The sequence below is a fragment of the Rhincodon typus genome, chromosome 3 (assembly GCF_021869965.1).
Source record: "Rhincodon typus isolate 14 chromosome 3, sRhiTyp1.1, whole genome shotgun sequence".
Lineage (NCBI taxonomy): Eukaryota > Metazoa > Chordata > Chondrichthyes > Orectolobiformes > Rhincodontidae > Rhincodon > Rhincodon typus.
In genome coordinates, this window is record NC_063334.1 from 5400790 (window position 1) to 5410897 (window position 10108).

The following is a 10108-nucleotide window of genomic DNA, read 5'->3' on the forward strand; positions in this document are numbered from 1 at the left end:
TATATCCACGTGCAGCCTGGTTGCTTCCAGAATGTGTGGTTCCAAAAGACTGTCTGAAAAGCATCGAGGCTACCATTGCCAATCTGATTTTCATGTACACAAGTGGAAAAAAAAAATTATTACTATCTCTATTATGAGCATAGAATTTTTTTTGCATACTTCGTGCTACAGTGTTTACTGTTAGGGGGCCTATAGACCATTCCCACAAGTGATTTCTTTCCCTATTATTCCTCATCTCTATGCAAATAATTTTACACCCTAATCACCTGAACTAAAGTCATCTCTAACTCTCATATTGATGCCATCCTTGTTATCTCATCACCCGATTATTGAACGTCATATACTCCTTAATATACCAGAAGTAACCCTTCATGCAGCTATATTTCCATAATGGTTGTCAGATCATTTATTTACTTCAATGAGCGTTATGAATTCATTTCCTTTGTTATGAATGCTATGAGCATTCAGATTCATAGCTTTAGTACCACTATTTTGTTAGTTTTAACAACAGCTAGTCTTGACTGCTGTTGTATTTTTAGGTTTCTTTCTCCTCTGTCCCTTCCAACAAGTCCTGTTTCATCTACCCAAGCTTGATCCTTCATGACCATCCACCCAGTTGTTTACTTTAAAGCCTTCTTCCCTAGTGATATGTTTGGCTAGAAAACCAGTCCCAGCACAATTCATGTCCAGACCCAAGGGACCAAGTAATCTCCTTCTGCACTCCAGTTCATGCAGCACGCTCCTGGTCATAATCACTTGTTGCATAAAATGTTTTTCCATCCACTTGAATGACTTGTGTCCTTTGGTTCTCAAAGCTTCAGCCAATGGAAATAGTTTATCTACCGTCTGGACTCAAGACTTTGAACACCCCTATCAAATCTCCTCTCACCTTTCCCTTCTTGAAGCAAAATAATGGTAGCCCTCAAACCACCCACAGAATTGAAGTTCCTCATCACTGCAACTATTCCCTGCATCTGTTCTAAAACTTTCATTCTCTTCCCTAAGCATAGTGTTCAGAATTGGATACAACTCTCCATTGAAGACCTGACCAGTGTCATTTAAAAAAAAAAGTAATCCACTTTTGCAAACTGCCCTAACATCAACATAACATATACTCTCTCGTTTCTGTGTTCCGGCAGAGAAACGTAATCTTTCATTTATATTGTCCTTCCCATCAATGCTCAACCGTTCCATCAGTCGACATCCTCTTCAAATCTACTGCCATCCTCCTCTCAGTTTATTATGTTAGATGTTGATTAATCCGCAAATTTTGAAATAGTGACTTACACACGGGTGTACAGGGCACAGTGTTTGTCTACCTTTTGAAACATGAATCACTATTGTAACAGATACGGCAGTTAGTTTCACATAGCATTAAGTGGTATTTCATACATTTCAAATACCTACTTTTGACAAATACCTTCTATTAAAGAGAAAGTTTCTTCTCAGCTGAAACTTGGGACTGTTCTATCAAGTGCCCAGAAACTGCAATTAACAAATTAGAGCCTACTTGTATTTGCATTGGCAATACAAATGTCAATCCTCACCCTACTTTTTCTTTTAGGATGTCAAATTGTTAGCATTTCCTCATACTAGATTCAAATTATACTTGCTGTTTTTGTTTTGATCACCTTTGAAACAGTTTGCTTTGAAGCAGAGTTGCCCACAATAGCTAGTTCTATCAATGACTGACAGAAGAACTCAATCATTTACTGATATACAAGCAGCTTTGTAGATAATTTTGCATTCAGTGGATACTTCCACTAACCATGGAGCATTCTCCAGGTAACCTAATGGAAGAAGGTGATTGAGAATGTTGATCAAAATTGCACAGACAGAACAGCTGAAAAACATGAAATTTAACATGCTAAAATTAGAAGCAAATAACAAGTTCAGGCAATTCCAGCAATTTCCAGTATCACAGGTTTATGTTACAATGCACCATGGAAGAATACTCAAGGAAATAATACAAAATGGTTCTGGAGAATCATGATTTTTGTTCCAATGCAGGAAGTGAGAAGATCTTTCCTTTCTAACAGGCTTTCTCCATCGTATAAATTGTTTTCCACAAATCCAAGTAGAAACAATAATTCCAAGTTATATGTTCATGCAGATTTTCATAAATTAGAATATTCAATGCCATGAAAAAAGTTACTTACATTATTAATGACATTGAACAAATTACAGATTGCCAGAGGAATAAGACCAGAAGATACTGCATTTCCCATCATTGTGTAAGTCTTTCCAGAAGAAGTCTGCCCATATGCAAATATGGTGCCTGTTAAACAAAATGTCAATTTAACTTTAACACTGAACAACATTGAAACATGCTAAGTTATTGTTTTGAAACTTATATGCCCGAATCTCTAAAAGCCTTACTTATTTGTTCCACCTATTGAAGGACAAGGACCAAACCACCTGGTGTACAACATCTGGACTACAAAATAAATGGTTATTAAAAATCCCTTTAAAAGAATCCAACAAGCTCACGGTTATCACCATGCTTGAATTTACAATAAACGGTATATTATCCAGAACTTAAATCAAATGAAATGGTTATATTTCCATATTGGATTTAAAACTTAAAAAAAAATCAAAAGCTAGATAACCAAGGAAAAAGACAATTCTAGTTTCATTGTACCATTGATTGATTGTCAACTATACTCACCATTGTAGCCCTCAGTAATAGAGCGCACAATGGAGTGTGCGACTTCATCGTAAACAGTGGCTGTTGACTCTTCAGGATGGAATACACGGTCTAAAAAAAGTTTTCAGTAGAGAAGATAGTCAACCAATTACCTGCTTCTTCTATAACGTAAGTTGAGTGAAGACAACCAATAAGGAAATCACACACAAGATATAGCTGCTGGTTTAAAAGTTTTTAAGTGTCACTCTCTAAATGGAACTACAAAGATTCCATATGATGGAATCAGCTCAGTCAGACCTTATTGAGATTAGACCTGAACCTTGTAACTATTAGTAATTATTGAGGAATGCAAGAGGTACTGCTGTAAGCAAATGTGTCCAGAATAGTGACTTTTTGCGAGACTGCAATCCTTTGGTTCAGCCATTGAGTGCCTGATCTATCAATTACCCCAGGTTGTCTTATTATCGCAATTCCCAAATGTGGACATGGATAATTGAGGTGGGTGCTGTTAATGACATGCGCTATTCTGAAAAACTGGTCAGCAACAGTCTATCTTTATTCTACCTGCTCAATAAATTACTAATAGTCACTTAGTTGGAAACCCTGAGAACATTTGTTGTACCTTTGGTCTTATGAACTACTCATTTCAATTGCCACAATTATGTCATTAGCAATTACTTAATGCACATCATAAATTTTTGCAAAATGTGTCTTTGGACCAACCAGTTGTCCGTTGTCAGTGTTGCTCTTTATCTTAGACCGGGACTACAAGTTATCGAAGGATGAATTTTGGTTGATCTGAAAGTGAGCAAGACTACATTAATGCCTGGATATGATCTGTTTTAGTATGATTGTGGCACGTGATTACGGAATTGCGTTGTATTGCAAGTATCAATTGACAAAATATACAGAAACCAGTTCTTTTGAAGCCTTCAGACAGGTGATTTGTGAATATAGAAGTAGTATCACTGGACCTGAAACTGTAACTCTGTTTTCTCCTCACTGATGCTGCCACACTTGAGTTTCTCCAGCAATTTGTTTCAGATTTCTAGCAACTGCAGTTCTTTGTTTTAGTGTATTACAATTTTCTGAATGAATTTGGACATAGCAATAGTCTCATTTTATTATGTGTGTAGTCAGGTTAACTATTATTTGAAAGTTGTGGTGTAATACAATCTGCTAACACTGAGTTGGTTGACCTGGTATTTGATATTTTAATGGGCAGTACTGTCTAAAGACAAAGTTATAAATTATTCCCCTAGTGTAATACAAAAGCACCTGTTACTACACATTACCTGCTGCCTTTTGGCATTTTATTACATTTTTGTGCAATCTTCATCCTTGAGTGATGGTGGATATGAGTACAATTACAATGTTTAAAAGACACTTGGACAGGTTAATGAATAGGAAGGGTTTGGAGGGATATGGGCCAAGAGCATGCAAATGAAACTAGTTTACTTTGGGATTGTGTTCAGCATAGCCTGGTTGGACCGAAGGGTCTGTTTCCATGCTGTATGACAAGATGATTGATCTGTTAAACTTACTAAAAGTAATCTGCAACACAAACTTCTCAAACTTACCAAAACTGAATGACTTTGATCCAGATATCTGGGAAACAGTTTGTTTGTCGGCTTTCCAATGAATCTGAAGGGCTTCAGCAGATCCGCCTTGTAAAGATTTCTCTCTGGTAGAAACAACTTCTTTTACTCATTTTTTAATTTTTAAAATTATGATGTTAATCTGATCTGTAGTACTAACCAAGTGAAAATATTTATAATTCCTTTATGACAGATCTGTTCTTCTGAACATTTGCCATCCCATTCCATTGCTCCTTCCTCTTTACCCTGTTTATCTACCTATTTTACATTTTCCAGTTCCATCACTTGCATCAGACACCACCCAATCAAATTTGTTTCCTTCATCAAGTCTGACAGAGACCAGGATGGAAAAGGTCATGCAAAAGCAGTTAAAACACCTTCCTTTCAGTCACTTCTAATGATAAACTTCAATATTTACAGGATGCCTAAGAAAAACCAGAAAAGGAATATGATTCTTCCCCAGTTGTTCTCAATAGCATCAGTTCAGGTAGCCAACTCCTTGTTGTATTGAATATCTTAAAAATGCAAGAACTAGGAGGAGTAGGCAATTCAGCCCCTCGAGCCTACTGCATTATTTAATGATTATGACTGACCTCATCTTGGCTCAGCTCCACTTTCCTTCCCACTCCCCCACTTTAATCCATTACTAATTAAAAATTTGTCCAGCTCTTCAAATTTACTCAATGCCCTGGCATCCACAGTACTCTATGGAACTGAATTTCACAGATTGAGAAAGTAATTACTCCTCAACTGCCACTTTTATACTCTTTTCCTTCAGCAAAACAAAAGTGCCAAAAATGCCATTTGCCATGCTTATTACATGGTGTACATGGATACTAGATGTTTACTACTGATGCACAAGGACACCCAGATCCTTCTGCACCGGCACGTTTTGAAGTTTCTCTCCGTTTAGATAATAAGTTACCTTTTCATTCTTCCAAATTGAATTGGCCTATTCACCTAACCTATTCATAGCCATTTCTAAATTTCTTTATTGCAACTCAATTTCTCACTTATTGGTGAGATCTGTAAATTTGGCTACTGTACATTCTATCCCTGCATCCAAGTCATGAATATAGATTTAGCCTTCATAAAACCATGCGGACTCTGATGGATTGTGCTTTGACTTTTCAAATATCCTGTTAAGAGTCTAACAATTGATTCTAACAATTTGCCAACAATAGACATTAAACTAATAGTTCTATAGTTTCCTTCTTTCTGCCTTCCTCCCTTTTTGAATAAGAGTGTTGTATTAGCATTTTTCCAACCCATTAGAGTCTCTCCAGAATCCAGGGAATTTTAGAATATAACCTCTGCATCCATCATTTCTGTTGCCACTTCCTTGAAGACCCAAGTATGTAGGCCATCAGGCCCCAGGGACATGTCTGCCTTGAACCAAATAGTTTCCTACAATTTAGCATTGTTACCAATTGTGTCTCTCCCCCAATATTAACTCCCCAGTCTTGTCCTCAACCAAAATTCACTTTAGTGACTTTTTTTTTTAAATATACTCAGAAGCTTTTGTTATCCATTTATATTTTTAAGTAATTGTTTGTTAGTCTTTAAAAGAAGTTTCCCAATCCTCCAGCCTGTCACGGACTTTAGCAAGTGGAATTCCTTTGTTTTTGTCCTTGTTACCTTTAGCTTCCTTGCTTAGCCCTGGATGCTCTTCCTCCCTCTCACCAATCATTTTCCTTTCTGGAATTTATTTCAATGGAAGAAAATTAGATATCTCCTTAAATGTTTGCGACTGTTCATCAATTGGCATACCTTTTAATCTTTCTGCCCAGTCCACTAGGGTCAAATCTGCCCTCATGCCACTGTAATTACCTTTGTTTAACATCAGAAAACTAGTGTAGCATCCTCCTACATGCTTCAGGCTGTTGCTCGCCACCCTCATTAACTCCAACTTTTCACACATGGTTCACAAGTTATTCTGAAGAATCACAACAGGTGGCAGAACATGGACGGGAAAGTAAATGCTAAACCATTTCTGTACATACAATAGCAGTTTAACATCATTTTTAGATAACTGTTCATGGGATGTGGGTGTTGCTGGATAAACCAGCATTAATTGCCCATTCCTACCAAAGGGCATGACTTCACGCTTTGTATTCACATTGTATTCCATCTGCCATTTCTTTGCTCACTCTCCTAGCCTGTCCAAGTTCTTCTGCAGCCATCTTGCCTCCTCAACACTAGCTGTCCCCTATGTATGCATCAGCCAATTCTCTAACCATGCCAGTAACCCTTGACAAAGCCGGCTGACCGTCCTTTTGACACTTCCAAGTACTCCGCAATCTCATGCTTAATAATGAACTCTTAAAACTTAACAATGACTATGGTCAGGCTAACCGGCCTTTAATTTCCCTTCTTCTACCTCCCTCATATCTTAAACAGAGGTCTTACATTAGCCATTTACCAGTCTGCCGGGACCCTTCCCGGTTCCAGTGATTCCTGAAAGATCACCACAAAAGCCTCCATAATCTCCTCAGCTATCTCCTTCAGAACCCTGGGGTGTAGTTAATACAGTCTGGGTGATTTATCCACCTTCAGACCTTTCAGATTCCCCAGCACCTTCTCCTTCATGATGGCCACTACACATCTTTGCCCCTGACTTTCCTGAAGTTCTGTTATGTTAATTGCTCTTCCACTGTGAAGACTGGTGCAAAGTAGTTCAGTTCCTCTACCTTTTCTTTAATCCCATTTACTACTTCTCCAGCCAATATCCATTCTTTTCTCTCCCTGATCTTTTATATATCTAAAAAAATTATTGCACTCATATTACTGACCCTTGTATTTCATCATCTCACCCTTATTGTTTTTTTTTAAAAATGTTGTCGTCTGGGTTTTAAAAGGCTTCCCACTCCTCTGGCTTCTCATTAATTCATTAATAGCATTGCCGCTGAACATCATGGGGTTTTGGGTAGACTCTGTCTTGTTGCATATAGAAACAAGAGCAGGTTTTTCAGCTTATCAAGCCTGCTACACCATTTAATAGCTAATCAAATACTTCAATGCTTATTACACCAACACTGTTCCCCTAATCCTTTACATCACTGGTAAACAGAATTGTATCAATCTCTATTTTAAACACACTCAAAGATTGAGCTTCCACAGCCCACTAGGATAGAGAATTTCAAGGATTCCCAACCTCAGAATAAAAATGTACCACCCTTACTTAAAATGGGAAGGTGACAAAAGCCAGGTAACTACAGGTCAGCTAGCTTAACATCTGTCATTGGGAAAATGTTCAAGTCTAGTATAAAGGATGTAACAGTAGAGCATTTAGAAGAGTCAACATGGCTTCAAGAAAGGGAAATTATGCCTTACAAATTTAGTTTTTGGAGTAGGTAACAAACAGGATAGATAAAGGGAAACGGTAGATGTGATATATTTGAATTGCCAAAAGGCGCTCAAACAAGCACCGCATGTAAAACCACTTAACATGATAAGAGACCATGGACATGTGTGTGGGGAAGAAGTTAATTAAATGGAGGATTGGCTAACTAATAGAAGACAGTTGGGACAGAGGGTCCATTTTCAGAATTGCAACCTGAAACTAGTGGAGCGCTACAGGGACCAATCCTGGCGCCACAATTATTTACAACATATAGGAATGACTTGGGCGACAGAAATAAACGTACCATCACCAAATCTGCAGGGGACACAAAAATAGGTGAGAAGGCAAGTGGTGAGGTTGGTAGTCTAGATAGAGACATAGCCAGGTTACACGAGTGGACATAATGTGGCAGAAGGAATCTAATATGGGAAAATGGAAGGTTATGAATTTTGCCAGGAAGAGGAGGAGCTGAATATTATTTAACTGCACAAAGATGGCAGAAAGCTGAAGCATTGAGAAACTTTGGGACCCTGGCACATAAACCACAAAAAGCTTGTATCAAAGTTTAGTATGTAATAGAGAAGGGAAACAGACTGTTGGTCTTTATTTCAAAAGGGAATGGAGTATAACATTAAGGAAGTGTTGTAAATTGTATAAGGCACTAGTCACAGCACTCTTGAAATACAGTGAACAGGTTTTGGTCACCGTATCAAAGAAATCTTTTTATGCATTGAACAGTGTCCAGAGAAGGTTTGCTAGGTTGCTTCTAGGTTAGAAGAAGTTTTGTGTAAGGAAAGGTTGAATAGATTGGGTTTGTTGTCATTAGAATTTAGAAAAACAAGAGGAAACCTTATTGTAACTCAAGATTCATACTGGACTTGACAAGGTAAAAGTGAAGAGGCTGAATCCCTTTCTGGGAAAGCCTTGGACTGGAGGGTATCAACTCAGAATAAGGAATCATCTACGTAAAATAAGGACAAGAGAGATTTGTTTTTCTCTAAGGATAATTGACCTATGGTATTACTTACCATAGAGGTAAAGTATAAGTATATTCAAGGTTGATATAGACAGATTTTTAATCAATAAAAGAATCAAGGGAATGGCGAAAAGACAGGCAAGTGGAATTGAAAATTATCAGATCAGCCATGATCTCAGAGTGGCACTAGATAGGTCCAGGACTCTCATCCTCTTGCAATAAAGGCTAACGTTCCATTAGTTTTCCTAATACTTGCCTACTAGCCTTCAGTGACCAATCAACAAGGACACCTCGGCCCCTTTGTACATATATGCTTTCCAACCTCTTACTATTTAAGAAATATTCTGTACATTTGTTCATCCTAGCAAAGTGGATAATTTCACATTTTTCCACACTACATTCCATTTGCCATTTTCAAGCTTACTCACTAATCCTGTCCAAACTTTCTGGAAGCCACCTTGCATCTTCCTCATGACACTTAGAATTGTGTCATTCAACTATTTGGAAATATTAAATTTGGTTTCCCTACCCAAATCATTGATATATATTGTAAACAGCCAGGAGCCAAGGATTGATCCTTGCAGTAGTGTACCTGTCTCAGCTTGGCCGTGCAAGAATGACCCATTTATTCCTTCTGTTGTCTGCCTGTTAGCCAATCCTTAATACATGCCAGTATATTACCTCCTGTCCCATGTGCTTTAATTTTGCTACGCAACCTCATGTTGGAGACCTCATCAAAAAATCTCTGAAAATCCAGGAATACTACATTCATTGATTTCCCCACGATCAATTTTGTTAACTCTAAAATTCCAACAAGTTGATTGTCGTCTTGCACAAATGTTATTTGCCACTTATATCCTAGATATAGACTGCCTCAGTACTTGGAGTTGCAAATGATACTGAATATTGTGCAATTATCAGCAAGCAGCCCCACTTAAACTAAGCTGTAATGGGAATAATGCCCTCCCAAGTCATAACCAGGGCTGTAGACAGCTTTAAACTAAATATTGGGAAGGTAGAGGGTTCAACAAGAGGAGATTTCAAAATTTGAAGGGAAAGAACAAGGCAATATGGATAATGTCGAGCATGACAGAAAGAACAAGTATAAACATAAATGTGTACCAGCAACACAGTTAGAATAGGGAAAAATTGCTTTGTGCTAATAATGGGGGAGGAGGGTTCAGGTGAAGAGAGATGTAAAAATCTAAAATATTGAGGCAATAGAAAAATATATCGATGTAGGTAAAGACAAGCTGAGTTGCCCCAAACTTGGAAGTGCATCCATGCGTAAGATCTGCACAAGGAATATTAGTTTCAAAAAAAATAGTAAAAATGAACTTATTTTCTGAACGGGCAGAACTTCCACAATAAGATAATGAATTAATTAAATAAAGATAAATGGTTTAGATTGGATCACCATTAAAGACATGCTTACTAAATGATCAATGTTTGGAAATACATATTCAAAAAACAGGCACAATGGAAAAGGAGATAAGGTGTAGAGCTGGATGAACACAGCAGGCCAAGCAGCATTAGAGGAGCAG